We start from the raw sequence: 27,068 nt of genomic DNA, 5'->3' as shown, positions 1-27,068 counted from the left end.
TTCACTCCTGAAGGTTATGTTTTGACGAGCACTTCATATCCTCACTGCGTGTGTTTACACTCCAGGGCCAGGCGGGAGGTACGTCAATATATTGTGGAAGGATGACACAGATTCACACTTTTGCTTTACACACTCCTAAATAAATAGACAATAACTCCTTGTTAATTATTGCTTTGGTAGTGTGTGGTGTACGTCACACATTTTTTTACATTAGTGTTTACTGGGAAAACCAGGTGTGTCAAAATACCTTTCATAAAGAGCCTTTGCACGATCAACCACTGTAGAGTTAAGATCTAAGCTGTTTGTACTGTGAGGGTGTCCTCTAAGAAACATGTCATTAAAAAATAAAGACATATAAGTACTGTATGTGGTTTCAGACACTGTACGGTCATTCTCTGTAGCGCTGTTAAATCTGCACTGGGGTCTGCTTGACCTGTATCTTCAGAGCTGCACTTACTGTATAACACTGAGATGCGCACGTTCGCTGCCCCATAACCTGTGGGAATGTCCCATCGCCATAAGGTGAATATGGCCATGCCTAGCACAATAAACTGGAGTACGAATTTAAAAACCAAGATGTACCTCCTGCATTCCATTTGGTGCTTTAATTCCTGTTGTATGTCTTGTATCATTCCGATTGTATCAAACATTGTTAGGTTATTAGGTGTTTTATTTGTGTAGCCATATTATTTGGTGTTCTGGTATTACGATCCTACATTGCTGTGGCTGTGTTTATAATCACTGAGACTCACCTTTTCTATTAACTAAAAACAGAAAGTATTTCATAATTACATTTTTACATTTCAGTTTTGTCAATACCATCGATGTGGACATGTTTATAATGTAGAAGTAAGATTGCTCCTCCTGATCATTACTGTCACACTTTCCAGAACTCTCTCCTGTTCCTCATTTTATTGTAATGTTTTTGTTGTTTTCTTTCAGTTGCTTTTTGTTGAGCTCTCAAAGTTATTTCAGAGCAACTCCTAGTTGTTAAAAGATTGACTTCTGTGTGTTCTATACAATTCTTTTGAGTTATGCGCCAAAACCGACGCTTACTGAGCTTTTAAATAAGCTCTCACCAAATTCAGTCCGTGAGCAAAATTTAAGTTCAAATCTTAGTAAAGTACTCTTCAATCATTTCTAAGTCTCTTGTATTCCCTAATTGTTGTTTATTAAAAGGGTTAGCTGTTACAAACAAGAGCGTTTGTCATGTCAAGACGCTTCACACATTAAATCCACTGTTTAAACTTGCTGGACAACCATTTTAAATATTTATATTTAAAGAAAGAAAAAAATCAGTACTTATTTAGAACTGAAAAGAAAATCTTAGGCTTCAAAGTAAAATGATGTCAATGCTGCTCTTGAACATAGACTTGCTTTCCTGCTTTATTTTGTTTGAAAGCATTAACAATGGCTTTAGATGAGGAAAAAACATTCAGTACCTGCCGTCAAGAGCTAAGTAAACAATAATTTTATACAAAAACAGACATTGGCAGTATCGTTTCCTGAGATAGAGTGAGGCATCGTGTTTCAGCTTGAATCTCAAAGTAAACTCTGAATGGTAGCTTCATACCCTGACTATTACTAATCTTGGATGCCCTATGGTTAATGGGAGTACAATTATTAGGCATTCCTGAAACCAGCCTGATTGCAGTCTGATTTCCAGTCTGGTGCATGTCATTGCACAAGCTTTATTACTTAATTGAAGTCTGGACAAATTAATTGATCAGAGTATCTGCAATATTTTTTTCTACTAAGAATGTATGGATTTTATTTTAAACATGTTTAGGAGCTGAAGACAGTCAAACAGTTCATAGAAAAAAGATTAATCTGTTGTAGTTCAGCTTTGTCTGTGCATGTATCCTATGTAGAGGAGTAATAACTGTCCCTTCATAATGAGTATGTGTTTTCATAAAACAGAGATATTACCAAACATCAGCTAAATCAGTAACAGTTGTGGTTCCGCTCGATGAATGACAGGATATGAATACTCCCTTTTTCGAAACCTCTATTTCGTAAAAAGCTGACTTGTATACAGCCTGTACAGTTAATTTCACTAAGGTGTTTTCTTTCATTCACCTTTCCACATATTATAAACATTACTAATAGCTCTGATTCAGAAGATAGCTCAGAATTTAAAACTTTAGACTTTAAGAGTTTTAATCCCCCAGAAATTTTTAGAAAAATGTGGATGAGAAGAAATTGTGAAACTAGTTTAAACTATATTACAAATTAAATAAGGAACTACACTCCGTCCAATATTAAATCCCTTATTCTTATATCATCAACATTAAAAGATGATGATGATTATTGGCCCTTCATCTGCTCATCTATGGACAGCATGTTGCACTATTGTACTTTATGGACACTGCATTAATATACTGTTTATGCTGTGGTACTTTCAACCTGTATTTACCTATGTGCATTTTGTACATATTTTATTGTTTTGCAGTGACTATGAGCATATTTTGCACACACCTAACTCTATATATGTTATCTTGTATTGCTGTACTTATTGTATTTAAATTTTTAGTGTATTCTGATGTCTGTTTTTGCTTGCCTTGGGCTGGGCTGCTGTAACACCTCAGTTTCCCTTCGGGATCAGTAAAGACTTTTCTGTCTATTATTTTTATAGTCTAGATATAATAACCATATTGAACATATGTGTATGTTTCCAGACAAGAGGATCTGAAGAGATGAAGTTCTTTTAGTCCTGTGGTCTTTAATCTTGTCCTCAAGACTGCGCAGTCTTCGAGAGTGTGCGGGCCCCGGTCTCTGGCGCGGTGTGCTTTTCCTTTCTCGGCGCTGTCTCTTGTGGCCGCCCGCCTCGCTCGGTTTCCTCTTTCCGGAGCTGCGTCCGCATGGCAGCCAGCTCCTCCGTTTCTGCCCGCCGCTCGCTGTTCGCTGCCGGTTCCCCTCACTTCCTGCACGCTGCAGCCTCACTTTTACACATTCTCTATTTTTAGCGTTTTGGAGACGGGGCTTTAGAACGTGTTGTGTGACAGCGTGAGTCACAGACACTTTGAATAGCAAGTACTCCCACGTTGCAGTCTTCTGCAGGCCTAGTTTGTTTTCAGTAAATAAGCAGAAGAATGCTGTAATAGATTCAGGTAACATGCAGAATGAGCGCAATCAAAGAGTGAGTGGAATTTTGCTTGTTACTGATTGTTTTCTGGGTTTATACAATAACATTTACAAAGTTGTTCTGGTCTGTGTTCTGCCTCATTTCCTCTATGTCCATAGTTACTGTAGATGATGCAATCTTGTTTTTCTGGGATTTACACCCATTACAAAGTAAATGATCAATGAGTGTTGATTGTCCATTGAGTTAGTTTCTTGCAAGTCAAGTACATGTTGCCTGTGCATTCAGGAACAAAATGGTAAAGACAAAAAGCTCCTGAATGATTTAATTTAATATTTGTGATAAGAGAAGAATTGGCTATCTATAACGTTCTCACCCAGCTTGAGGCCTTGTTAACACACTTGATGCCCTGGAGAGAAAAAATAAATAATTGTATTTATAAAATAGAGGTGATGCAGGCACCAATGAGTGAGTTACTGTCAGTGGGATGAGGGTGTCATATAACATCTTACAGTTGGTATAGATACTTCCTCAAGAATATTAAAAACAGAATACAGTTTAATCTTATTTATATTTGTTGCACTGCTAGGTTTTTTTTTCTGAAGATGATTACATATTTTATTTCTGCTTTTCAAGAGGAACCAGCAACATGAGACTAGATGGTCAGTGGGGAGACATGCAGACATTTAAAAGGTTGTACAGAGAAGATGATATTTATCACACATCTGTGCTTTACTAAAAATTCCACTGGGGACTTTCTTGAAAGCAGTTCATATAAATTAAAACATTCCCCGGAAATAAGTTCTGTAGGCTTATTAGGCTTCCTAATGAATGACTTGCAATGTTAGATACTTTGAGGGACTGTCCCACACTGACAGAACTGAACCTGATGCAAATCTTCAAAATTCTCACAAATCATTGACAAAGCCAACTACTGACTTCCTTCAGTATCAACAGTGAAACACAAACCAGAGGTCACAAGTGGAAACCATGTGGAATTGTTATTAAATCCGAGACCAAGAGGCACATCATTATGCTAAGATTTGAGATTCTGGGACCAATAAGCTTCTAACTACCAAACAGGCTAGGTGGGCCGAACAGCCTTTCACTTGAAACCTTCCTTAGGTTAGCTAGTGCACAACCAAATTGTTCCTTTTAAGACTTCATGGTTCAGTTCAATTCTGTTCATATGATACTACACAAAACTTTACAATGGCAAGGATTAACGACACCCATGGCATGGAACTCCTTGATGTTTCATGGTGCAGAGCTACAGTATGTCTTTCCATCACTACTGCTTTGGAATATAGAAGAACTAGATCTTTTTTTATTGTCAATTTCCTCTCTCATGCAAATCATTTTTTTCCTGTAATTCTTCATGTAAAATATTCAGTTCAATCCATGTATAAACAGATGTCTTCTATTTAAAATTTCTGTTAACGCATTAATACTGTTGCATTATACAGTAGGTCATCTATATTGATGAGATCTGTGGTTTAATTAAGAATCCCTGAGTACACTATTTGGAATCTAATCATTGTGTATTGTCCTCTTGTGCATGAAAGCGTGAAGTACAGCATTGGAGATGATCCTAATCAGTGTGGTACCCTGTGGTGACATGAAAACAGAGATGCCATTTGGCCAATCTAGCCTAATAATTGATCAATACAACTGTTTTTCTCACCTGGACGTCATGATAAAAAATGATTGATCAGAGAATACCATCCAGTCATTTCTTGAAAGATGTCAGAGTATCGGCTTAAAAAAAATGTTTGGGCAGCTTGTTCCACCCCCCTTTGTGTTGCCGGTGACAGCTGTTTTCAGGATCACCTTCTCTATTGCATCAAGTTCAGATGTAAAACTAATCAAGCGCTTTGATCTATTTTTAAATCAGCGGCTAAAGTTAAATGTCTTTTACAAAACAAAGCGCTTGCATTGAGTCCTTATGCAAATGAGCATTGATGCTTCAAAAATGGAAGAAAACCAGATTGCCTCCAGATTTCTAAATTATGACCTTATATTTTTGGGGGGTTTTCCTAATAGAAATGATAAACTCAAATTGTTACAAAATATTTGACAAAGGTCATTGTTTAAGATTCTGTAAACCAGTAATAGGAAAGTTTGAACTTTTCAGATTGTGTATTATAGTCAGGCCTCCTGTACAGATATGTATAGTAGTACTCTGCTGACCTGTGCTAATGGCCCACGTGATTGTTAGTTCCAGTGGTACTTCTGTATCGGTGGTGTTTCCTCAAACAGGCTGGGCTTCAGGGAAAGTTAGAAATGCAATCTCTCATGTGTTTATCTTAGGTAATAGGTAGCTGCTGCTTGTGTTTGAGCAAGCTACAGTAAGTTATTTCTCACAGACCGCCTCTCCCCTGCCTTCCCTGCGCTGTGCTGAACTGAGCTCCCTACAAAGTATGACCTCTCTTTGAGAGGTATGAAAGTCAACATCGGCCTTTGCTTTGGTGCTGTATTTGTTTTGTTAAGTAGCACTTTCAGAAATACCGTGGATGAAGAATGCAGTGGGATATTGGTAATTGTGATTGGGTGCACAGTTTTGCCCAAAGCAATTAGCAGAGATACTATTTAGTTATATACAAGATGCTGCCAGTAGTTTTTGCCAATTTTTGCCAAAATTACCATTTTGCGATTTTGGTAATTGCATTTCAAACTGAGAAAAGGAGTCCCTTTTTAGCTCAAAGGAGATAGGTACTGTAGGAAAACAGAACAGGCTACCTAGCTATGTTGATGAAGCTGATACCCATGCTTCTTTCTGGAAATGACTGGCTGAGGTCTTTGGATCAATTAATTACTAATTACCAAATGGGCTAGGTGAGCCGAATGGCAGCCTTCTGTTTGTAACCATACATGCTCTTAATGTTCTCATTTTGGTACCCACTGATGCAGACTTGCAGCAGTCTGGATACATCACCATGCTCAGTATTACAGTGGCAGTGTCCCCACCTGGGATTTGACCCCAGGGTCAAGAATACTAACCACTGCATATTGCTGCCTTTGCTTCAACAGATTAAGTGAAAAGTGAAATGATAAACAGATAAAATGTTAAAACGATAAAAGTAAAGTGAAATGCAAACTCTCCTTCACTACGATGGCCCAGAGACCCATTTATACAGGAGGGTATTTTACTGGAGGGATCTGAGTGAAGTACTGTACCTCAGTCAGGTGTGCCCAAGCCACATTTGATCCCACAACTCTCCTTCTCAAAAGACATGAGGGTTTGTAAAGGGAGATATTCATTGGAGCCCTTACTGTCACATTTCCTGGCGCTGACAAGTGCAGTTTTAGTCTGGCAAAGTGAAATGGGCATTCAAAGCAGATGACTGCACATTTTCTGATTTTTAAAGAAAACAGCCAGTTGAAATTCAGAGTGTATAAAATCTCGGACATGCAGGAAAATTGCAATACATTGCTGGGATAATATAAATCAACGTGCCCCCTGCATGACCCCAGTTTCCACAAGAATGATCTCCAGAAGGTGTCCTTTAGTTAGACTTAATTACAGTTTTCCGTGCTCCTCACTGGACTGCGCTCAGAGCCTGGAACAACGAGGCAGGATGGAGGCAATCTTATTTCACATCTTATCTTTGTTTCCGGCCCTAACCTGGGGAACCTACTGCTTATTTGACTCCTGGAACTGGTCCAGATTGAATCGTTGAATCGATTGGCCTAACCAGTTTTTATTACTTTGCAAACCACCCAACTCAATTCAAACTCAGAAAATGTAGGACTCATAAACTAGTTAAAAAAGGAGTGTCAAGTCACAGGAATGTTTTAGTTCCTACATAGTTGTTTACTGTTTATATTACCAAGGTAGCTGCTGATGGACCATTTCCAGTTATTCACAGAGACACATTTTGTCAATAGACATGTATGATTTCACCGTCAAGTGTCAAAGCACAACAGCAGCTACAAATGTGAACAACACAGCTGGGCAGCTTGTTCCATACTCCCACAAACCTTTACGTAATAGGGTGTCTCCTGTTCTTGGTTTTAGAGCTTACAACATTCTGTATTTGGGCCCTAGGACTGTTGCACAGGTGCCCTTAATAACATTCTTTTCTTTTCTGGCTGCAGTTAACACATGATAAAACATGTCTTCTAAATGAAGCAGAAGGAGGAAGAGAAACACAGGGAACAATTTTATTTTCGTCAAATTAATAGGCAGGGGGGCACAACGAGCAAGGGGTTAGCATTGCTGCCTGGAGCACCGGAGCCCTGGCTTCAGTTCTCGACCTGGGGTGCTGTCTGTGTGGAGCTTGTATGTTCTCTCCATGTCCGTGTGGGTTTTCTCCAAGTTCATCATTTTTGTCCCACAGTCCAAAGGCATACTGGCAGGTTATCAGGCTTCTGGGAAAATTGGCCCTGGTGCAAGTATGTGTACATCAGTGAGTCTGTGTGTGTCCTGCGAAGGACTAGTGTTCCAACCAGGTTGTACCCTGCCTTGAGCTCGTTGCTTGCTGGGAGAGACTCTGGCTCCCCCTCCACCCTAAATTGCGGCAAGTCAGGTCTGTGTCTGATCCGCCAGTGTGTAGATAGACCGTTTCTCTATTACAACTCCCTTTTCATCTCCTTCAGAGTAAAACATCACAGGCTCCAGTTTTATTCCACGACTGCAGAATTTCTTGAGTTTTCCTGATTGAACCAGTTCTGACACGGTAAATAAGTTGATTTGCAAATCAAGGCGGAGCCGAAATGACGCTGCAAGTCAGAAGGATATCTGCCTAGCAATCCAGAGACCGGGGGGGGGTTGTACTGGTTTAGTCTTGTATCGACAGTGGGACTGCAGTCTTGAGACAGGGCATCTTGCAAAACTCCAAGATCACTCTTGTCTTCATTAGACTTACTCATTAATTGTATATACATCATTAATACTACAGTATATACATCAGAGGTGACCAGCCCTGATCCTGGAGAGCCACAGCTTTCAAAGTGTTTTGATCACTTTAATAAGTTAGTTAATTCAATCAAGTGAGTTCTTGAGAGTTAGAGGCTCCTAGCATTTTCATTCCCAGTTAACTCCAAACTACTTATAACAAACCCCCTCCTCAGCACTCAAACTCAAATTGTTCAAAGTATTTAGAATCTGATGAGGTAAGAATGTAGACCAGACCCAGACCTGCTGGAGTTTGGCACTCCACGGACCAGAGTTGGTCACCCCTGACATGGGATTACAAATAGGGCTGGGACTGCTCACTTTAGGAATATTTTAATTATTACTGACTTTAACAAAATTACTCTTGCTGCTTTAGGAGAAGCTGGGGTTATGGACTAATGGTTGTTCTCAATTGAAAACAAGCAACATGATCTTTCAGTAACTGTAAAAAAATCACAGAATAGTGAAACATAAATATGAGTTTTTAGCAGTGTACATGAGAAAAAAACATAATTTACCTGTATTTCTTATCTCACAGCCATATACTGTACATTTCACAAAAGCACTCCATAAAATACAGCAATTAATTTTGTTCAGTTCACGAGCATCTTTTTAATTTTATTAAATAAAAGTTCTTTTTTAAATTGCAGTTTTCCACTGATACTACTAAAAAGGTTTTTGGAAAACACTAACATGATGATGGGTTTGTAAAACGATTTTGCCTTAAGTACTTTGCGATTTACGGAGTGCTGTAGAAGCAGACTTCTTCAGAATCAACAGAGAAACAGAAAGCTTTACACAAAGAGTTGTAGGAGGAACAAACACCCCAACAATGTTGTTGAAGCCTATACCTTGGTTTCATCCAAGAAACAGAACGATGAGTTCTTTTGATAAATGACATACTAACTAACAAACAGACTAAATGAACCAGATCACCTCCTCTAATTTTTAAACTGTTGTGTTCTTAATGTTCCAATGAACCCTATCAAGGTGGTGGCAAAAGCACTTACTGCCCAGATACAGCAGGACACTGGGTTCTCATGACCCATTATTAAATCATTCATGTTGAGCCATAAGCACTTTTTGTCTCCTTGCTCAGCTCATATCACAGCTAGGCTGCAGCATTGCAATGGTAGGAAGATGCACCATACTGAAACCTGACACGTACAAGGGGAATTTCACTGAGTGTAAGAGTAATGTGTGAGGTGACCATTAAACAGGTCAGGAGAACACCATGTACTGTACGTGCAGGCCTCCATTGAAAACCCATAGGCAGCACCCTACACTTTGCATGGTAGTGTGTGCATGTATTCAGGTTTTGCAAGCTAAAAGGTGTTGAGTTCTTAGGACTTAAAAAGAAGAAATGTTACAGATCCTTTTTAATCTTCTGTTTCTCCCCATATTATTTGCATAGTCAAATTGTCTTGATTCATCATCGCATGCCAAACATTCCTTCCATGCACTGTAGGTCACGGAAGTGTATAAAAAGTATAAATATCCAAAATCCTAAGAGGTATAAAGATGTTTAACCCAGGGGACTGTTTCACACTTTCTATACTGTAGCTCACACCCGTGGAACAAGGACACAGGGTCGCTATTAGAAATTAAAGGAGAGCTCTTTCAGGACAAAGAAGAGAAAACAATGTCTTTCCTTTCCTTTCTCCAATGAGTGGTATGGGACTACAACAGGATTTCCAGCAGTGTGGTTGATGGCCTGGTCTCCGTTAAGAAATGGCTGGACAAAACTCTAGATTCACTCATTTGTGAACTACCAAATAAGCCAGGCTGGCTAAATACCCCCTCTCGTCCTCAGACCTTTCTAATGGTTTGATGTGAAGTGTTTCAGTACAGCCCCCACGGGCACTCTGTTTCCATCTCCTTCACCTGTAGTAATCTGCCAGTCTTTTGTGGTCAAAAGCAGGTGATAAACCGATCCGTGTAATATTGTGATGGTTTGCTTCCTTTATTTCTGAGCGAAAGGCTTGATTGTTGTGGTTTGCGGTAAAATAGGAAGATGCAAGCACAGTATTCTTCTCCCTACAGTTTTGTACTTCCTTAGTGAATTGTTCTACAGAATGCGGATATAGTTTTGCTGTTGTCCCTTTTCGCATACAGGTTATTTTTATGCCGTGATTAACAGCTTACTGTTTTGAAAACAAACATGTCTTTTTTTGGTTTGTTTTCATGTTTCTCAATTTTCCCACGCTGTCCTTGATTGTGCCTCATGCTCTTAACTCCCTGGGCAATCAGATCTGTTGTTTCCGTATTTTGGGGTATCGTGTTGAAATTAGTTTACTCCACCCACACTATCCTTAGCTATCTCCTTGTTTATCAGGCAATCCGCTTTTTGTTTCACTAGCGTTATTGGAGCTCTCAGACTTCTTAACAATGGTTTTGCTTCCCTGTTCCGTGTTTTTACACCTCAATGAAGCAAAGCAGCCTTTAAAGATTTTTCTGAAAACAATGCTTAATTTTCTGGGCATTTTTGTTCATCTGCTGAACAGGTTCAGTTCCAGGATGGGGCACCTTCTATGTGAAGTTTGCACATTTTCCCCTGTTTGCGTGTTTAAGTGCTGTATTTTTGTCTGTGTGTTTTTTCCCATCTTCAAAAGGCCTGCCCACTAGATTCGTTGCTATCTTTAAATTGTACTTGTGTGTTTCCTGTCCAGGGTGCTGTGGTGTCTTGTGCCCTGTATTGTGTCTGTAGTGTTAAGTGAGTTTGCAGAGAAGACAGTCTATAAAACTGCATTTCTCATCTGCAAGTTACTGAAAAATGATATCAAATACTTCCCAGATATATTAAACATGGTAAAGCGCTGAAACAGCAAGAGCAGATAAAAACCTATAAAGTAAGTGTACCTATAGCTACACAAGCTCATTCTAGTAATTGGAATAAAATGTCTGTCTTGCCTCTTGACTTCGGTCTGGTCTGAACAGCACTTCTATTTCATTCTTCACGATTTATATCTAATGTCTATGTATAATAACTACACTTCCCTCCTGTAACTTTAATCCAATTACAGTTCTGTATTTCAAAATGAAATTGAAAAGCAGACATGATGTAATACAAACTTACATAAACCAGATCTGGGTTTGCCAGATTTATATTCTCACTTTTATGGTATCGTTACCCCATAGCAATATTTATACTGGATATAATGAATCATCTTTTCTGAATAAGCAGATCACTCAAAGGTTATCTAATGATGTTTATAACCTATAACCCAAAACAGAATTTCTCTGGGATTAAATTTTTCAATTTAAAGACAGACACTCACAAGATATGATGAAAACAATTCCAGGAACTCATCTGTACTAAATCCAAAACTAGCAGCATGTGATGCTTTTCCAATTGCACAAGAAAAGCGCATTGCATATTTGACTTTACTCAGTTTGTGTGAATAACCTAATTCTACCCAGTGTCTTGTGTTGTCTCTTTCAACAAGTACAGAACAATTACGTGTTAATTGAATCTCATAAGTCAAGTCATCTGGGTGGAGAAGGCTGTCAGAAGACAATAGAATGAGAGATGAAAAAAGTAATTTCACCCCCAAAAGATCACAGCTATGATTCTGTTTGTTTTATTCAGGAAACTGGCTGCAATGCTGACGCAGGTAATTAAATATCACTGTCTCTGTTAAAATGACTTTCTATTTCAACACTACATGACTTTTTTACTCTATTTTACTCTATGTTACTTTAGTTTTATGCCTAGATATAGCTTTAACTTTATACCCGGTATCACAAAGTGGCCTACAGCTTTAAAATAGTGCTCTATATTCATAAACCTATTTAGCTTCAACCAATAGTTGATTCACAAATGGATTAAACAAGATTATTGTATACAAATCTAGAGACTAATCTTCGAGTACCTCATAAATCCCTCTTTTCTAACTGATTAATTTGAATTAGTTGCAAACTTAATTGGATTTGTTGCAGTATAATATTAATCTAGAATTAAAAGAAGTGAACTTGCATGTCAAATGTTAACTAAGCTACATTTTTTTTATTTAGAAGATCATTTACTGTATCACTTTTTTGTTTCTGTGAAAAAAAACAATGTGAATTCCTCAAGCTTCTGTTATCTTTAGACACCATACTAAAGAATACAGATATAGATGGATTATGCAATATAACAGAGGTGGGTTATTATTATATGATAATAGTGCTAATGATAATATGGTATTGTTTTCATCTTGAACTATACTTGAAATCAGGAGAGGCCCTGTCTGATATTGTACCTGGAGGGTCAGTATCTCTGTAGATTTTCAAGAAATTTTTGAACACCAGCACCTGAAGAAATCATTAAATTGGTCCCATTAAACTATTAATGAGCTGATTTAAGCTGTTAACAGATATTTCTGAATGAAATACCTGCAGACACACAGGCTCTCCAGTACTGCTCACCTTGTCCTACAGTGCATCCACAGCCTCATAACTAGACTTTACACCTTAAAGTGTTCCAGGTCTCTGGGAAGCTCCTATCTATCTATATACAGTACATGTGGTACCAGATTGAACTGGAATAAGCAGGATCCTTTCTAAATCACATTTTTATTGGGGGTTCTGACATGGAAAATTAACATTCCAGGAACATTATAACCCTCGGGCACTTGACGACAGGTAGGCTGCAGAAGACAGAAAGCATATTTACACTCCCAAAAACAGCGTGTAATTCACATACATTCACATAAAGTATACTGTATCCCAGAGGTGAAATTTAGACATAATTGTTGCACTTCACTGCGTAATCCAGAATGTATTTATTTCTAAAAATAATATATATATATACTTACATATTAAGTAAGTTCTGTGAAATTGTTAAGATAGACATGTTGAAGCCTCATCTCACATACCAATTCACCTGAGATCGAGTTGCCACAGGTAGTTTTAAGATGTATTTTTTTAATGTCAGTCCAATGTTTGCTCGAGCACAAGAGCAGCTTGTTGTTATGAATGGTAACTTGTCAAAGCAAAGCTCCCTTCACAGGAAAGACTGACACTGTGCCAGGGTCATTGTTATTTTATTGATTTAACGACATTCTACCTTACCTGTACCTATACTGTAGATCCTTGTAAGTCTGTTTAAGAGACATTTTTAATATTGTGAGTCACACTAAAGAAAGGTTAGTCTAAAAAAGTAATAAAAAGCAACAGCTCCCAGATGTGATTCATGGAAAGGGGTGTAGACATATCTTCCTGCCTCGACAGAAGATTGCTTTCTATCCAAATTTTGTGACAAATCTTACAAGCTTTTGCTGCCCTGGAGTGTGGAGTGTGCCTTAGTGTTCAACTAAACCATCTCTGTACATGAAAAAAATACAATTCTTGATTCCTAAAGATCTTTTACTTTATTTAGAAACAGCAAAAGTGTTATTTGGTATTCATTCAGGTCCAGCCTGATTCTCATCTTACTTGGAAGACAAGACAGAAGACCTCTTCTGGAGACAATGGGGAACAAATACGCTGTTCTATAGAAGAATAGACACTTTGCAGGTTGCCAGTCTTCTTGACTGTGCACACCTGTTGAGTATAACCTTACAGCATTGTTTCCCTAGAAATAAATGCTTGGTGCTATAAAAGAGAGCTTCACCTCATTTCTAACATCATTTAATATGTTATAAGATGCGTGTGAAATCAGTCGAAAGTAGCTGGCCAAAGTTTAAAGACATTCTGCCTGAAGCGCAGAACAAATCGATCCCAAGAGTGATTCAGTGAAAGGCCGGAAAGCATCCCAAAGGGTTTCATCAAAGAAGAAAATCTGAGACAAGAGGAAGCACAAGAAAGCACCAGAAGCAGTAAAAATGAACATGATCCAGTTATAAAAGGAGTGTAACTGCAAACCCAGCCGAGGAGGAATATTAGAAAGGCCGAGAGAGAGACGGAAAGGAGCATTGCAATGGAAGCAAAAGTAAATCATAAAGGGTTTTGTCAGGTATGACAACATCAGTAAAGGGTGAGGTGAAATGTCTCCAGATTAATAACTTGACACTTCTGGAGAATGAAAGGGAAATGGCTGATGTATTAAATTAATATTTCACTCAGGTGTTTACTAAGGATGTAATCAACAACCTGCCTCAAAGAGCGTAAGGACAAAGTTCCGTATTAAATTGTATCATCATAGAAAAAGCATGTGTTATACTGTAGGTCCCAGAAGTACTTTAGATAAACTATTCCCCAGGTCCTGGTGGTATTGTGTATAAGGAAACAAGTCATACTCATGAACATGGATCATACCCATTCACCTAAATTGCTAATGCGGTACTCACCCATAAAACTGAAAAAGTAATTTCGTAGCAATAAGTCTTCTATCACATGTAATATGATAAAAACAGTATTTAGAACTAGAGGATCACCTACATGGAAATCCTAGTGGACCATTAAATGGGATTTAGAAAAGGTAGTTCTTGCATAACTAACATGTAAGAGCTCTTTGAGCAAGAACCAATAGAAAAGGACACATACCTGTACAGAGCTTGTAATAGAGTATTCAGCATCTAGATTTCTAAAAGCCCTTTGATTTAGTTCCTCATAAAAAGTGAATTATCAGAATACCACCATTAAGAAAGGGTTAACAGATCAAAAGTGAATTGACATTGGACGGATGGGTGATCAATCATTAGTCTCACAATAATCAATACCTGGTCCATAAAGATATCAGTGTCCAAGTGGAAGGAAGATGGGATCTGAAACTCTTTAGTGTGATGGTTGTGTTGCTGGTTCAGAGACCATCCTTCTTATTCAAGATATATTCTAGACTTCTGTGTTCTTAATGGTACTGCTTGCTTTTTTACCTCATTAACCTACCCTTCTATCTCCATGCATTGAGTTCCAGCTTCTGAACTGTTACTTGTTTTCAAAGGAATACAGTCCAATAAACATGTGAAAGGGAAAATATATTGAGTTATAAAGTGAAATGAGCACCTTTTGTAAAATTATAACCATACACAACAACAAAATGACTCTAAATACTTAGTGGTGAAGGCATTTTGACAGATAATTGCTTTGTTACTGCTCCTTGAGACAAAGAAAATCTGGGATAATATGGGTTTTCTTTATTTTATTTAATAAGATCCTAAAAATAGCACAGTCAGTATTCCATTCTGTTTTTGCTAGTTTTCAAAACATGCTTATTATCTTTTATGACTTTAATTTTCCAGTGTGTTCTGGCTTTTGCTTAGCTCATAACTATTTCTTTTCCGGAGATATGGTAGCACAAATTGATTTGTTTTTTTAAGTTGCTTGCTGTCTTTTCAACAAGGGCAATTTTCTGAAGAGCCCTGACCTGCACTTTAACTCAGGAGGACTTTATTTCAGGATTTTTCACTTTACTTTCACAAGGACACAGGGATTCCTGAGCTTTCTGGGTGAAAGTTTAATTTTTATGGCAGCTCCTGTTCTTTGTGTCATTATCTGGAGACTTTTCCTAATTACCAAATGTTATTTAACGTAAGTCACTTGAGCAATTGGCTGAAATATCTTGATCAAGGCTACAACAGCAATGTCTCGCTGGGGATTTGAGCCCACAAACCTCCATCTAGAAGTCCAGAACCCTAACTGAGACTCCACACCGCTGCCCAGCCTGTATTTTACCACAGCAATGTCTACCTCAGTCCTATAATAGATGCATACGTGAAGCAAAGGCATTACCTTACTTTGGAGCTCTCTGTGCTGTACCAATATGCAAAAACTCATTGGAGCCTAATTAGAAGTGCTAACATTTAGAATATTGTCTACTGTGGCTTTTGAACTACTGAATTATATCAGCTAAGATGTCTTTGTGAACCCTAATCACTGTTTTTCTCTGGCACTCTAAAATACCATCAGATTACACCACTGAAAACAGTTTCAGTTAATACAGTGATGAACCGTCTGGAGATTTTTAAGGTGCCACTGTGTAGTAATGCCGCATTTATTAAAAAAAACATAGTTTAAGATAATAGCTTGCAGTAAATAGTAGTAGTAGCTATTTTCTTCTTGTCTTTTGCGTAATCCTTAAAAAATATTGACAGACAAAGTGTACAATTTTATTATTTACTGTAATTGAATATCATATAAAGAAGAAAGGGGATTTTCAATTTCCCAGCAAGCTAAAAAGGGAGAAGATTGGAGACACACAAAAGAAAAAATGTAACTTGGCAAATTAGTTTTTGGAAAACACCCTCTTGACTTCAGTTGGTGGGGAATTTTTAATCATTCCATCACAAAGATGTGCTTTTTCTTTTTTTCCCTACAGGAGAACAAAAGAGAATTTTAGCACGCTGCAGTTATGAGAGTTGTAGAGAACATCATTGCAGTATGGTGGCACAGTAGATAACACTGTTGTCTTGCAGTGCTGGGGTACTGGGTTCAGTTCCTGGGATTCTGTCTGTGTGGAGTTCTTCTGTTCTCATTGTCTTTGTGTGGGTTTCCTGAGGGAACTCTGTTTCCTCCCACAGTCCAAACACAAACTGTTAGGTTAATTGGCTACTGGGAAAAATTGGCCCTGGTAGGGGTGTGTGCATGTCTGTTCTTGTGTCTGTGGATGGGTTGGCATGTGTTCTGCCTTTTGCCTGATTCTTGCCTGGTCAGGTTCCAGGTCCCCTGCAAGCCTGTATTGGATACAGTGGTAAGAACATGGATGAATTATTTGAGCAATCCTGTAAATACAGAGCAATTGTATATAGATACATTACTAATAATCTTGTTATGTTCAGATTTCAGGTGTAACCCGTTCTGTGCACTGAGCTCTGTCACATTACTTCTTGGCTAATCATTGACACCTTGCATTCAAAAGAGATCAGCATTTTAATCAGTGTTTACACTACAGCAACACCTCCTGTTGTGAAGTGAAACACTCTTTGGATAAGATATATTCTAAACTTTTTGAGACCAGGTTGCATTTCAGTTGTAGCAACAAAGCCATCTAAAGTTGAGGAGATGGTTCAACAGTAAGAATTACAACAGCTGACAGATCAGACGTGGACCAGAAGCAGATATTACATTTAAATTAAAGAGGGATTTCCAGTCTTGGTCCTCATTAACCCTTTGTTTTTCTATTTTCAACACTGTTGAGCTTTGCATTAATTGTTTGAAACATTTTTTGGATTAATAATGTGACTACGTTCAAAACTGTATATTGATTTCCAATATCAACTTGCAACTGTCTATCTATTCAAGAGTGTAAAGTTAAAAGGATCTACAGTACCTCAGTAAAATATGAGCTGGGCTAAATTTTCAGTTTACCCTTAGGGAGCTTGTGAAGATACTGGAGTGTTATAAAACTTAATTTCCCTAAAAGGTTGACCTCCAGCCCAGGAGGAATTCAGCATTATTAAGGTTCCAAGTTTGCAACATTGCTTTCTGTAACAGGTGCTGTCCCAACTAAACACTGTTACATCCTCCCCTCTCCACTCATCCTTCTCCTCGGCAGCCATTTCAGGATGAGTCCGACAAGCATCAGTCTCTGTTTGGTACTGATGTGACACCCGTGGCGCTGGCCACATTGGGATTCAAACACATGAGCTTCAGAGCCTGACTTCCCAGACAGTGGAGAATTCGTCTGCGCCAAAAAGCTGGGCCTCATGCCTTTACAGAACTTAGTGAAGTCACCGTCTGTGACAAGTTCAGTCGCACCATTACACAGGCAGGGTAAGGATGCTTAAATTTATAAGGCTTTTTATTTTATTAGTTGAAAAAATAAATGTCTTCTCATAGTAACATTTTTGCCAGTAAATCTGATGCAAACATGGTAAATGTGTGTAAGTAAGAACTCACAATTATTCTAACCAAATGGCCTCTTTTAATTTATAACCTTTCTTATGTTATCTTGTTGCTTTTTTTGAAAATCCCCAACTCAGATAAGTGTCTGTGTTGATATATATCTGATATATTTTGTTGATGTGGTGAGAGATTTCTTTCATGAACAGTAATTAAAGATAAAGCATAATAAGACAGAGTGTGCAACAGGCTATATCTTAGGGAAAGAATGGACAGCTGACAAGGAATTTAAGCAAAAGTGTTGTGATTAACATGCTCAGGGGGACAAAGTGACAAAATGTTAATGTGGCCAAATATGGCGGCCCTGTAGGCGTTCCACAGCTTTCAGATATTCCAATTGTATTTACCTTCCTTAGCCAGATCTGTGTCAGTGCAGGGTTAAACCTAAAGAAGAAAGAACAGGTGTACGCAGTTATTTTACTTTTGCAAGATTTTATAGCAACTCCCACAGGTTACAACATGCCATGGAGATCTCATCTGATAATGGCTGTCAGCAGATTATCAGATGGTGTGTCAACATGCCTTAGAGTCTTCAAACTAGAGGTTGTCCACACTCATATTATACAGCTATGTTGCAGTATTTGCCTGAAAGACAACATCCACTGGAGGCTACTAATTTGTGTTGGCACAATGGGAGTGCAATATTCACAGAGCCCCCCTCTCCCTACCTCTCAGGGTTTGCTAATGGGAAAAAAACCTGGGGAATGTGGTACGCCTGGTCTGATTGAGTAATAAGCACTCAGAGGGAGTACAATTCCACATGAGGGATAGGAGCTGACAGGATAGGCTCTAAATGGATATAGTTGCTCCTCTGAGCTAATTAAGAGGCTTATCTGAACAGCTACGAGGTGTAGGCTGTGTCTAGACTCCAGGTGAAGATGATTGAGAGCTGTACTGTGGGGAGATTTCATTAGCAACAGATTGATGTACAGTAGTGTATACGTCTGTAAGGAGTTAGTGATACTTGGGAGAACTACAGTTTAGTTCTGTAGTGTGGAGTGACACAGGTGGCTGATGGGTATACTGTTTTGCCAGGCTCAATGAGGTTGACATGCATTGTGGAGTAACAGGGTTGGCTAGTTCTACCACAGCTGATGGGGAGCATTAGGACCCGAAGAAGCTGAGTACTGCTTGACAATGTGGCAGGGTGCTTTCCTCCCTAAGGCAATAGAGAGAGGAGTCTAGATGATGCAAGACTTAAGACCTTAGCATTAACAGGTGGGTTGTCTCAGTGATGTCAGAGAAATTTGCCAACAAGCGTCTGCTTATGGTGAAGGTTTTGATTAAAGATTTGTGTCCCTGGCCAAACAGGATAAGCCAGAAGGTTGGTAGTTGCTAATGATGATTTGGTGCTTGGTAAAGACAGAGGTGGTTATAGTGAAGTGAAGACTGAGAACTGAGCTTTGGGGAATTAAGCTGAATTCAATATACCAGTATCCTGTGTAAAGTGGTTAATGATCAGTGAAGACTGAAAACTGGGCATTCAGTTTTAAACTGAGTTTAATGTTCCAGTGTCTGTTTTAGTTAAAGCGATTTATTTTAGTGAATACTGCTGGTAATAAATGGGCAACATGAAGTGCATGGAGTTTAGTTAATCAATAGGTACTGGAGAAGAGATTTTAGAGTTCCTCTCTACTGTTTTCATATCAGTTCAGTTGTATGTGGTTTAAGATTAAGTGTTGGTTGTGTCAGTAGAAATGAGTGAAAAAGCAACTGGGAAGGAAAGTGATTGTGTGGTCTGTTGTGAGAGAATCCCAGAGGCTTTCTGAAAGAATAGGACAGACCACTTAAAAATGCAAAAAAGTCACATTCTGGTAGCTTTGGACTGAGCGTGCTGGTGTTGTAGCATTATGAAAATGACTACAACATTTGGGTAACCAGGCAGTAATGTAAACAATTGCCTGGGGTTATCACCTTGTAGCCCTGTCTTGTCTGTTCTTGGAAGCTAAGTGTGGCTGGTTCTGGTCTGTACTGGGATGGGAGACTTCCTAGGAAAACCAGTTTGCTGCTGCATGTGGTGTTGGTGGACCAGTAGGTTACATGTTTACCTCTTACCTCTTATCCATTGCCCCTGTATGGAGACCAGAGACAGTGTGTGGTAGGAGCTCTTTCAGGCCTCAGGTTTCAGGCTGGATCATGTTCCCAGTGACTGTGACTGGGGTTCCCCAAGTGGCAGGGGCACACATCAAGAGTACCCATTTCACTGAGCTCCATCAATCTTAGGGTGGGACTAATCAGTCAGGGATCCCTTGGGGCTGGCTCTGGCCTTTTATATGTTGTGCACTTTCAGATACTTTAGGATTAAATTTGTGATAATGAAATACTTTTAAAACTGTGTAATGAATAGATTGACAACTGTGTAAAGTAGATGGTGTAAAGTATAAATATGTTAACAGTATTTTATTTTAAAGTATCTTTAAAGTAAAGGTTTTCATCCTAGCTGAGCACTCAGGACTTTCATTGAATACTATATCCTCTGCTTATTTTCTTTCTTTACAGATATCTTAATCTCCCAGACTGCAAGTACAAGTGATGAATTCCACTAAAGGTTTATCTAGTTAAATGAGAGCTCAATTGGAACGAAATGCTGGAGAAACATGGAACTTGCAGAGCACCTTCTCTGCTGGCAAGAAAGTACCTGTGCATGACTTATTTCGTTGAAGACACAGCTTCCTGTCATCAGGTGATCTCCGGCATATAACAGAGCAGGAAGTTCTAATCCCATCTCTAATCCCATCTGTTAGCACTGTTGGTTTTGTCCATCAAGACAAGCCAAGACATGAGAAGGGGCTGGATTTTCAACTCTCTTACAAATGTGTTATGTTGTCTTTGTTGTGAGGAAAGCAACCCAACCTCAGATACTACTTTGGAGCTACTCTACCTCATCAAGTTTTGAAAGCTGACATTTTGACATCTTTCAGAAAATGGCTAGATGAGTTTAGCCATTAGTTTGAGAATGCATTAGCTACTGAAAACCCAAACAGGCTAGAGAGGACAGAAGCCTCTTAATTGTATCACTTTTATGCTCTTTCTTTTGTATTAACTGGTTCTTCACAGCTTTTTTTCTTATGACAAACTTTCAGCTTCCAGTTCCTCCTCTCCCAAAGTGTGTGTAGATCTTCTCACTTTACTATACTTGCATGACTGCTCAACATCTGCAGCTGGCATTGAAAATATTGTTCGGATGCAAAAAGCTTTAATGATCAACCCTTTGCCACCTGCTTCAGGGGTTTTCAGCTTGAACATGTTGTTGTTGTTGTTGTTGTTGTTGTTGTTTTCATACCATCTCATTTCCCACAGCAAGTGAATCCCTGAAGTGTCATTTTGGCCCCAAGAGCTACCAGTGTGCATGTTGCACATTCAGAGTTAATTCTGGAATGTCCAATGGTACCAAACCACAGTCATCCCACACAGAAACAAACATCACAAAGTCAGGGGTCCTTTGAGGAATATTGGAAGCTGAAAACCACAAGCACTTTAAGTTGTTTTGGAAAACTCACAGAATTATGTGGCTGAGCTTATCCCACTTTCCTTAGGACCACTAAAAAATAATGCTAAGAAATTATTTGTAAAATCACACAGGAAAAAGACTGATCTGGTTTCTGATTAGGTTTTTGATGCAGCTTGAACTGTTTTCTTTTTAGGTGTAGAATTTGTGCCAAAGTGAGATGCTCTTGACAAGACAGACCATACAAACATCAAACCAAAGAGTTGGCTAAGAGTCCAGGAGAATGTACTGCAAAAATGAGTCAACCTCCAGACACTGAAGGTGATCGCAGATACAGTATGTATTGCTTTTCCTGCATCATTTGTCGCTGTATTTCAATACATTTTTATTCACAGATAAATAAACTTCTTGAACACTGTATTATGACCTTGTTTACAATGTCTGAAGAAACCTGCTAGCAGCAGGACCACTCATCACAGGTCACAATGTGGATGGCCAAGAATTACAACACCTCCCCAGGACTGTTTCATTAGAATGAGGCACTTTCTTGATTGGTTCTAAACTCCTTTATGAACCATTGAGACATTCTCAGCTATTTCACGGGACTCTTGTCTGTAGCATTCCTTATGTTCTTATCTACAGTATACCTGAACTACTGAGAAATAATTGGGGTTTTTTACTATGCAAGGAGGAATAATATTCGTACCAGCTCTCTGTCAAACAGCTTTCCCCAGTCTTTCACAAAAGGCTGCACAAATGCTATGATGTGGTACACAGATAAAAAGGTCAGTCCTAAAAAGTGGAAAAATTCCCTGAGTTTAACCATCTGTAAACTCCTGCGATTTGATGTTATTTCAATTGCAGAAGTAAATGGCTTTGGGTCAATAAGGTTAAAAACATAATGTCACACCACCTCTGGTTGATTATTCTTTACTTAAAAAAGGTAGTCCTCACTACATGCCTTAAAGATTAGGATTGCTTTAACTGTGGTCCCGAAATGAGGAAAAACAAGGCAAGACCCCCTATGTGTACAGTTAATCTGCCTACCTAAAGGAATAAAACCAGCCTGTTACTGCAGATCTCTGGTCTACTGCAAGTGTGTGACTAGAGTCTGTATGAGCATATAATATGGTTTCCCAGGACACCCCTGGATCTTCTGCTTTATACAGATGGCACTGTCTTAGTATAAAGGCAAGGAGGTTATTTGAACCCGGTTACAGAGTCAGGTGGCTGTCTTCAAGTACCACTGCCAATACAGACTCCTATTCCCCTCCACTGAACCTCCCCTGAGGATACTGCCAAGCCACAGGACAGATCTTCAATGATTCGATTTTCTTCCTGTGTTCACATTCACCAGCACCATGGTCAGTGAATGGCAGATGGTTTTTCATCAGGACTGGGAAAAGGCATGTTGTTTTTTTTAGTTCTCAAACAGGGCCTCCAGATAAAAACAATACCTTATCAGGGTTACAGCCTGAACAAGAAAGGTCCCAGGAGCATGACAAATCTGAAATGAGCTGCTTCAGTGCAGTGCAGAAATATCCCTGCACGTCAAAGGGGCTTAAGGAGGCAAAGAGCAATTTTTTGGGTAGTACATTTCCTGCTTGGTGCACTTATAGGCATGAAACACATAACCACATAACCACATTATTAAGTCACAGCAAGAAGTGACATATAATTATTTATTGTTATTTCTAATTGTTTTACAATAAAAAATGCCGTGTTTATTTATTTAATTTTTTTAAAAATACATGCTGAGATTCACCAGAGTTAATGGCAGTGAAATGCACTGTCATGCAGCTTTGGCAAACAGACATTAATGCTTTGAATTCCTCTCTGGTCTCTAATTTTTCACAATTTTCTGCTTGGCTTCAGTCAGAATCCTCTTTGACACACCTCGACGGAGGACAGAAAACAAGCACAGGAGGTGCGTTATCCAGAAAAGCCGAAAAGACCTGCTTTCAGCAGCTTTGATGTAACTTTCGAGGCTCAGAATTTCCCCAGCTGCTTCACTTGTTCATTCCCGTACATAAACAAGCAAGTCGAATCCGCGCTGGCTGTGATGTGAGCTAATTAGCTGTACTGTTTCTGTCCCTGTGCGCTGAGGCTCACCATGAAACCTTTTCAGTCTTTATAATCTCTGGGAGGAAAGACAATTGTTGATCAAATTCTTCCTTTCCATCCGGAATAACTCAGTGGAACCAGTTCCATTTCAATGATCCGCATATAGATCTTGAATCTTTTTTTCTTTCCTTCCCTCTTAAGTCCTTGCTTATCTTACATCACCTCTGTAGAGTGGGCTGAGACAATTTCAGAATGCAATCACCTGACATACTGAAGTGTATTGCATGGATCTTAAAGGGACTGTGGGTGTCAAGTTCTTTTTCTTAAGTTGCTTGTATCAGAAAAAAAACCAAGCAAAACATTGGCAGGATGTACAAAAAGCCACTGACAAGAAGAAACTGTAATAAAAACAAACGCAAGATTCTCCATTTCATTTGTTTTGGAAACTTTACTCGAGTGAGTGAGCCCAAGCCCTTTGAGCACATGTCTTAAACATCAAAACATGAATTGTGAGTCATTTATTTTTGAAGTGCATTTACACATTGGAGATGTGTTGTTATGTGGATATACTGTAACTGCACACTCTGTGGTGACTCATAATGGCTTTTCCTGTGGTTTAGCTAACTTGTTTGCTGTTGACTTTCTTCCTGCACTCTGTAGGTGACATAAATTTTGTTCCTGTTCTCCAAAACTTTGGATCAACTTCCCAAAAGGAATCTGGATGTTACATTGGAAGCTTCAAAGTCTAGCCTAAAAATTAAGAGAAGACTTTTTGGTGACTGCTTTATTTTCTGCACTGTAATATTATAATGTACTCATTTTTTAACGATCTGTTGATTAGACTCAATTCAAATGCACCTGCTCTTCACTCAGAAAGACCCCTTTAATACAGCTGTTTTTTTTAAATTCCCCCAAATTTCCTGGAGAAATGCTCTGCTGCATGATGAGCAATACTGGGTGCGATGTGCTTTCCAACGATGAAGCCTATTCTGGTCTTTAGAATTGAACGAGTGAGGTTTAATAAGCCTATCATTTCAGAAAAACAACAAGAGACAGCCAAGTTCACTGACACTTTTTAAAGCTCTTACGGCCACCTAGAAAAACAATCTGACATTTTTTCTTAAACTTTTTTTAAGCAATGTTTCACATCTCCTGCCATTTAGATCATGTACTCAGGCTTGAATCATTCAACACATAATGTGTCTGTCTTAACCTCTGCTCCTCGAAGTGGTGCAAGCTGATCAGTACATACACTCTGCAATAATTAATGGTTGTATGGAACAATCAACCAATAAATAAGTCTATCATAATTAATGAGACCATAGCTGGTCATACAGTACAAGAGTACCCAGTGTGTCTTTATAAATAATTGAAAACCGCTCATGTCACAGGGGCCATAAAAACCCTTAAACATATTTAAATATTCTATTCGGGAATAAAAACACATCTTCCATCTATATGAATAAATTGATTGGCAAGAGTATGAAGTGACAGTGTTCCTGGATCTATTTTTGATTCCCTGCTCTGGCACAGTGATATATACAGTTACATTTTAGTGCCACATTTAATGTTATGTTTTTTTTCAATCTGTTAAATTTAGCAAAAAAACAGCAACTGTGGATTAATATTTGCAGAAATATTAAGTTTTTCCGCTGCAGAGGTTGTGTTAAGTTTTCACTTAGAAAATCAACAAAACATGTAATTTGGTCAGCGGTGCCCAAACTTTTGCATAAAACTGTACACTGTGTGGTACCTGTAATGATCACAAAGAAGACATTACGGGAAGTCAGACAGGAACAGGTGAATCCCATTCCGGGAATAAGACAGCTTGCGGCATCTTTGATATTTTTTCCTCACTAAGACCAAACATACTGTACCACCAGTGAATCTACAGTAGCTGTCAACAGGTTACTGATAAGAAAAGCCTCTGGGTCTCAGGTTTCGTTTCATGTTTTTTGGCTTCGAGCTTATCCAAATCAGCAATGCTTGCAACCTTCAAACTGAAAGAGAGATTGACATGGATCTCTTGTGGGGTGGAAATTTCTGAGGAATTTGAAGAAATACTTGTTTTTTTTTTACCCGATGACTGAAACTATACTCCCTTTACACACAAAGGACCGTAGACTTGTATGTTTTTTAAACTTGGACCAACTACCTGATTTTTAAGCAGACCTTGAGAAGAATAAGAAATCTTGGTAAAGTGAAGTAAAATTGAGGTTTCACTTCATGAGAAGCTGTGCAAATTTCCTCATCTGCTGAGATTCATTTTGGGGGTTTATCAAAGACAATTGACATGCTCCACTTCCAGAGTTAGAGAGCAAGGGATTTTTGCCAGTGTCTACTGCTGTTATCTTGGTCAATAGGTGCCATTGTTGGAAAGTGTCAGTAGTGCATGACATTATCAGAGTTGGCCAACTTGGTGAGAATATTGAACAAGATAGGATAAGGGTGGCACACAGGGAGGGCATTCTGGGTTTGTCTGCTGGAGAAGTGCACCTAGCCCCACGATATTAAACGTTTTTGCCTTGTGACAGTGAAGTGTAAGGGCTTATCGAGATTCCCCTGCCGAAAAAAACTCAAGAGTTTTGCAATTCGTGATTTATTTTATATTTCGCTTTTATGGCTTAATCATTGATGATCTGTTTGCTCAGCCAGGCAAAGCCAGTTTTGGAAAAATGCTGATGAAGGGTTATTAAACGGTTAGCCCAATTCTTACCAAGAGGATTGTGTGTTGAAGTGGAACAGAAGAGCTCTAGATGAAGGTGATCTGTCCCCGGAAAGATTTTCGCTCAATCCAATACATCTCTCAACAGCTGTGTTTTGCATTGGGATTCTGTTTTCAAGCTCAGGTTCCCACTCAGTCATGTGCTTCTTGTCTCTCCAATCAACAGGTCCTTTTGTTTTGAAGCTCATCATTCACCGTCATAATAGAAACAGCCCGCTTTGATCTTCTCACATGGGTAGTGCATTTCACAACATCTCACTTTGTGGGCGTATCTTCTCTGTGAGGGTTCAAGGCTAAAGGGCAGAGAACTCCAAAAATGAATGATGATGCAAATCAGAGCCTGAAAAATAGCAAATGAGTCGTCTTTCCCCACGTAGTCTATTGTTTGCATTTCAGTGCTCCCTGCCAGCTGTGTTATCCTAGCAGTCAGCTGTTATTGCCACACTGAAAAGCTGCCCAGAGCAGGGGTGTGCTTCAGCCTTGAACAGTGGTCTCCAATGCTGAGTCAGGACAGCCCATTCTACCGACTGAAGATAAGACCAAACCCTATAAAAGCAACATTACCTTCAATTAAAATTCTGGCTTGACTACAAGCTGGGCTTTGCTTATACACACATTTGGACTGCCATAGACGTGGAAGTAGGCTGACAAGTTTGTGATGTGAAGCATCGCCATTACATAAGCTCGGAGCCTGAAGCCTCTTGGAATGTGTATTATCCCAGGCTGGAAAGAGTAATCAGTCCTGTCATTCCCACGAATACAAGCTGATGTGCTCTCAGTTTCCTATTGAGCTGTCAGAAACCATCACATTTAACTTTAAAATAAAAATGTTTATCTATTCTGTTACGGTTTGAATTTCTGACTTGGAAAAAGATCTACTGTGCCACGTGTTGCATGAACTGTAAATCTCTATTTGCAGGCCAAAGGAGTGTCCAAGGCACCACCAGACATCCTGCTTAATCCTGTTTTTAATAGTCTCTCCTTCACATATTGTGCTTTCCAGGCAATTGCTGCTTTATACATATATGTAATAATTTCATTAACTGCAGAGTCAAATGATCTGTATTTGGAAACATTAAAGAAAAACTACAAT

At 38.9% G+C, this 27,068-nt stretch overlaps 1 long non-coding RNA gene across 2 annotated transcripts; it reads left to right on the top strand.

Annotated features, from left to right (window-relative positions):
• Positions 1-3,906: 3,906 nt before the first annotated feature.
• Positions 3,907-27,068, top strand: LOC148675085 (uncharacterized). Of its 2 annotated transcripts, XR_015935443.1 has the most exons (4): positions 3,907-4,357; positions 17,392-17,609; positions 21,383-21,522; positions 23,062-27,068. It is a non-coding gene; the product is annotated as an uncharacterized LOC148675085 (long non-coding RNA). The 2 variants fall into 2 exon arrangements; XR_015935442.1 differs by lacking the exon at positions 23,062-27,068 and having other exon boundaries at positions 3,911-4,357; positions 21,383-23,055.

The sequence above is a fragment of the Lepisosteus platostomus genome, chromosome 3, assembly GCF_059453375.1.
Source record: "Lepisosteus platostomus isolate fLepPlt1 chromosome 3, fLepPlt1.hap1, whole genome shotgun sequence".
Taxonomy (NCBI): Eukaryota; Metazoa; Chordata; class Actinopteri; order Semionotiformes; family Lepisosteidae; genus Lepisosteus; species Lepisosteus platostomus.
Note: the sequence above shows the minus strand (reverse complement) of the source record. Positions and strands in the feature narration are given on the sequence as shown.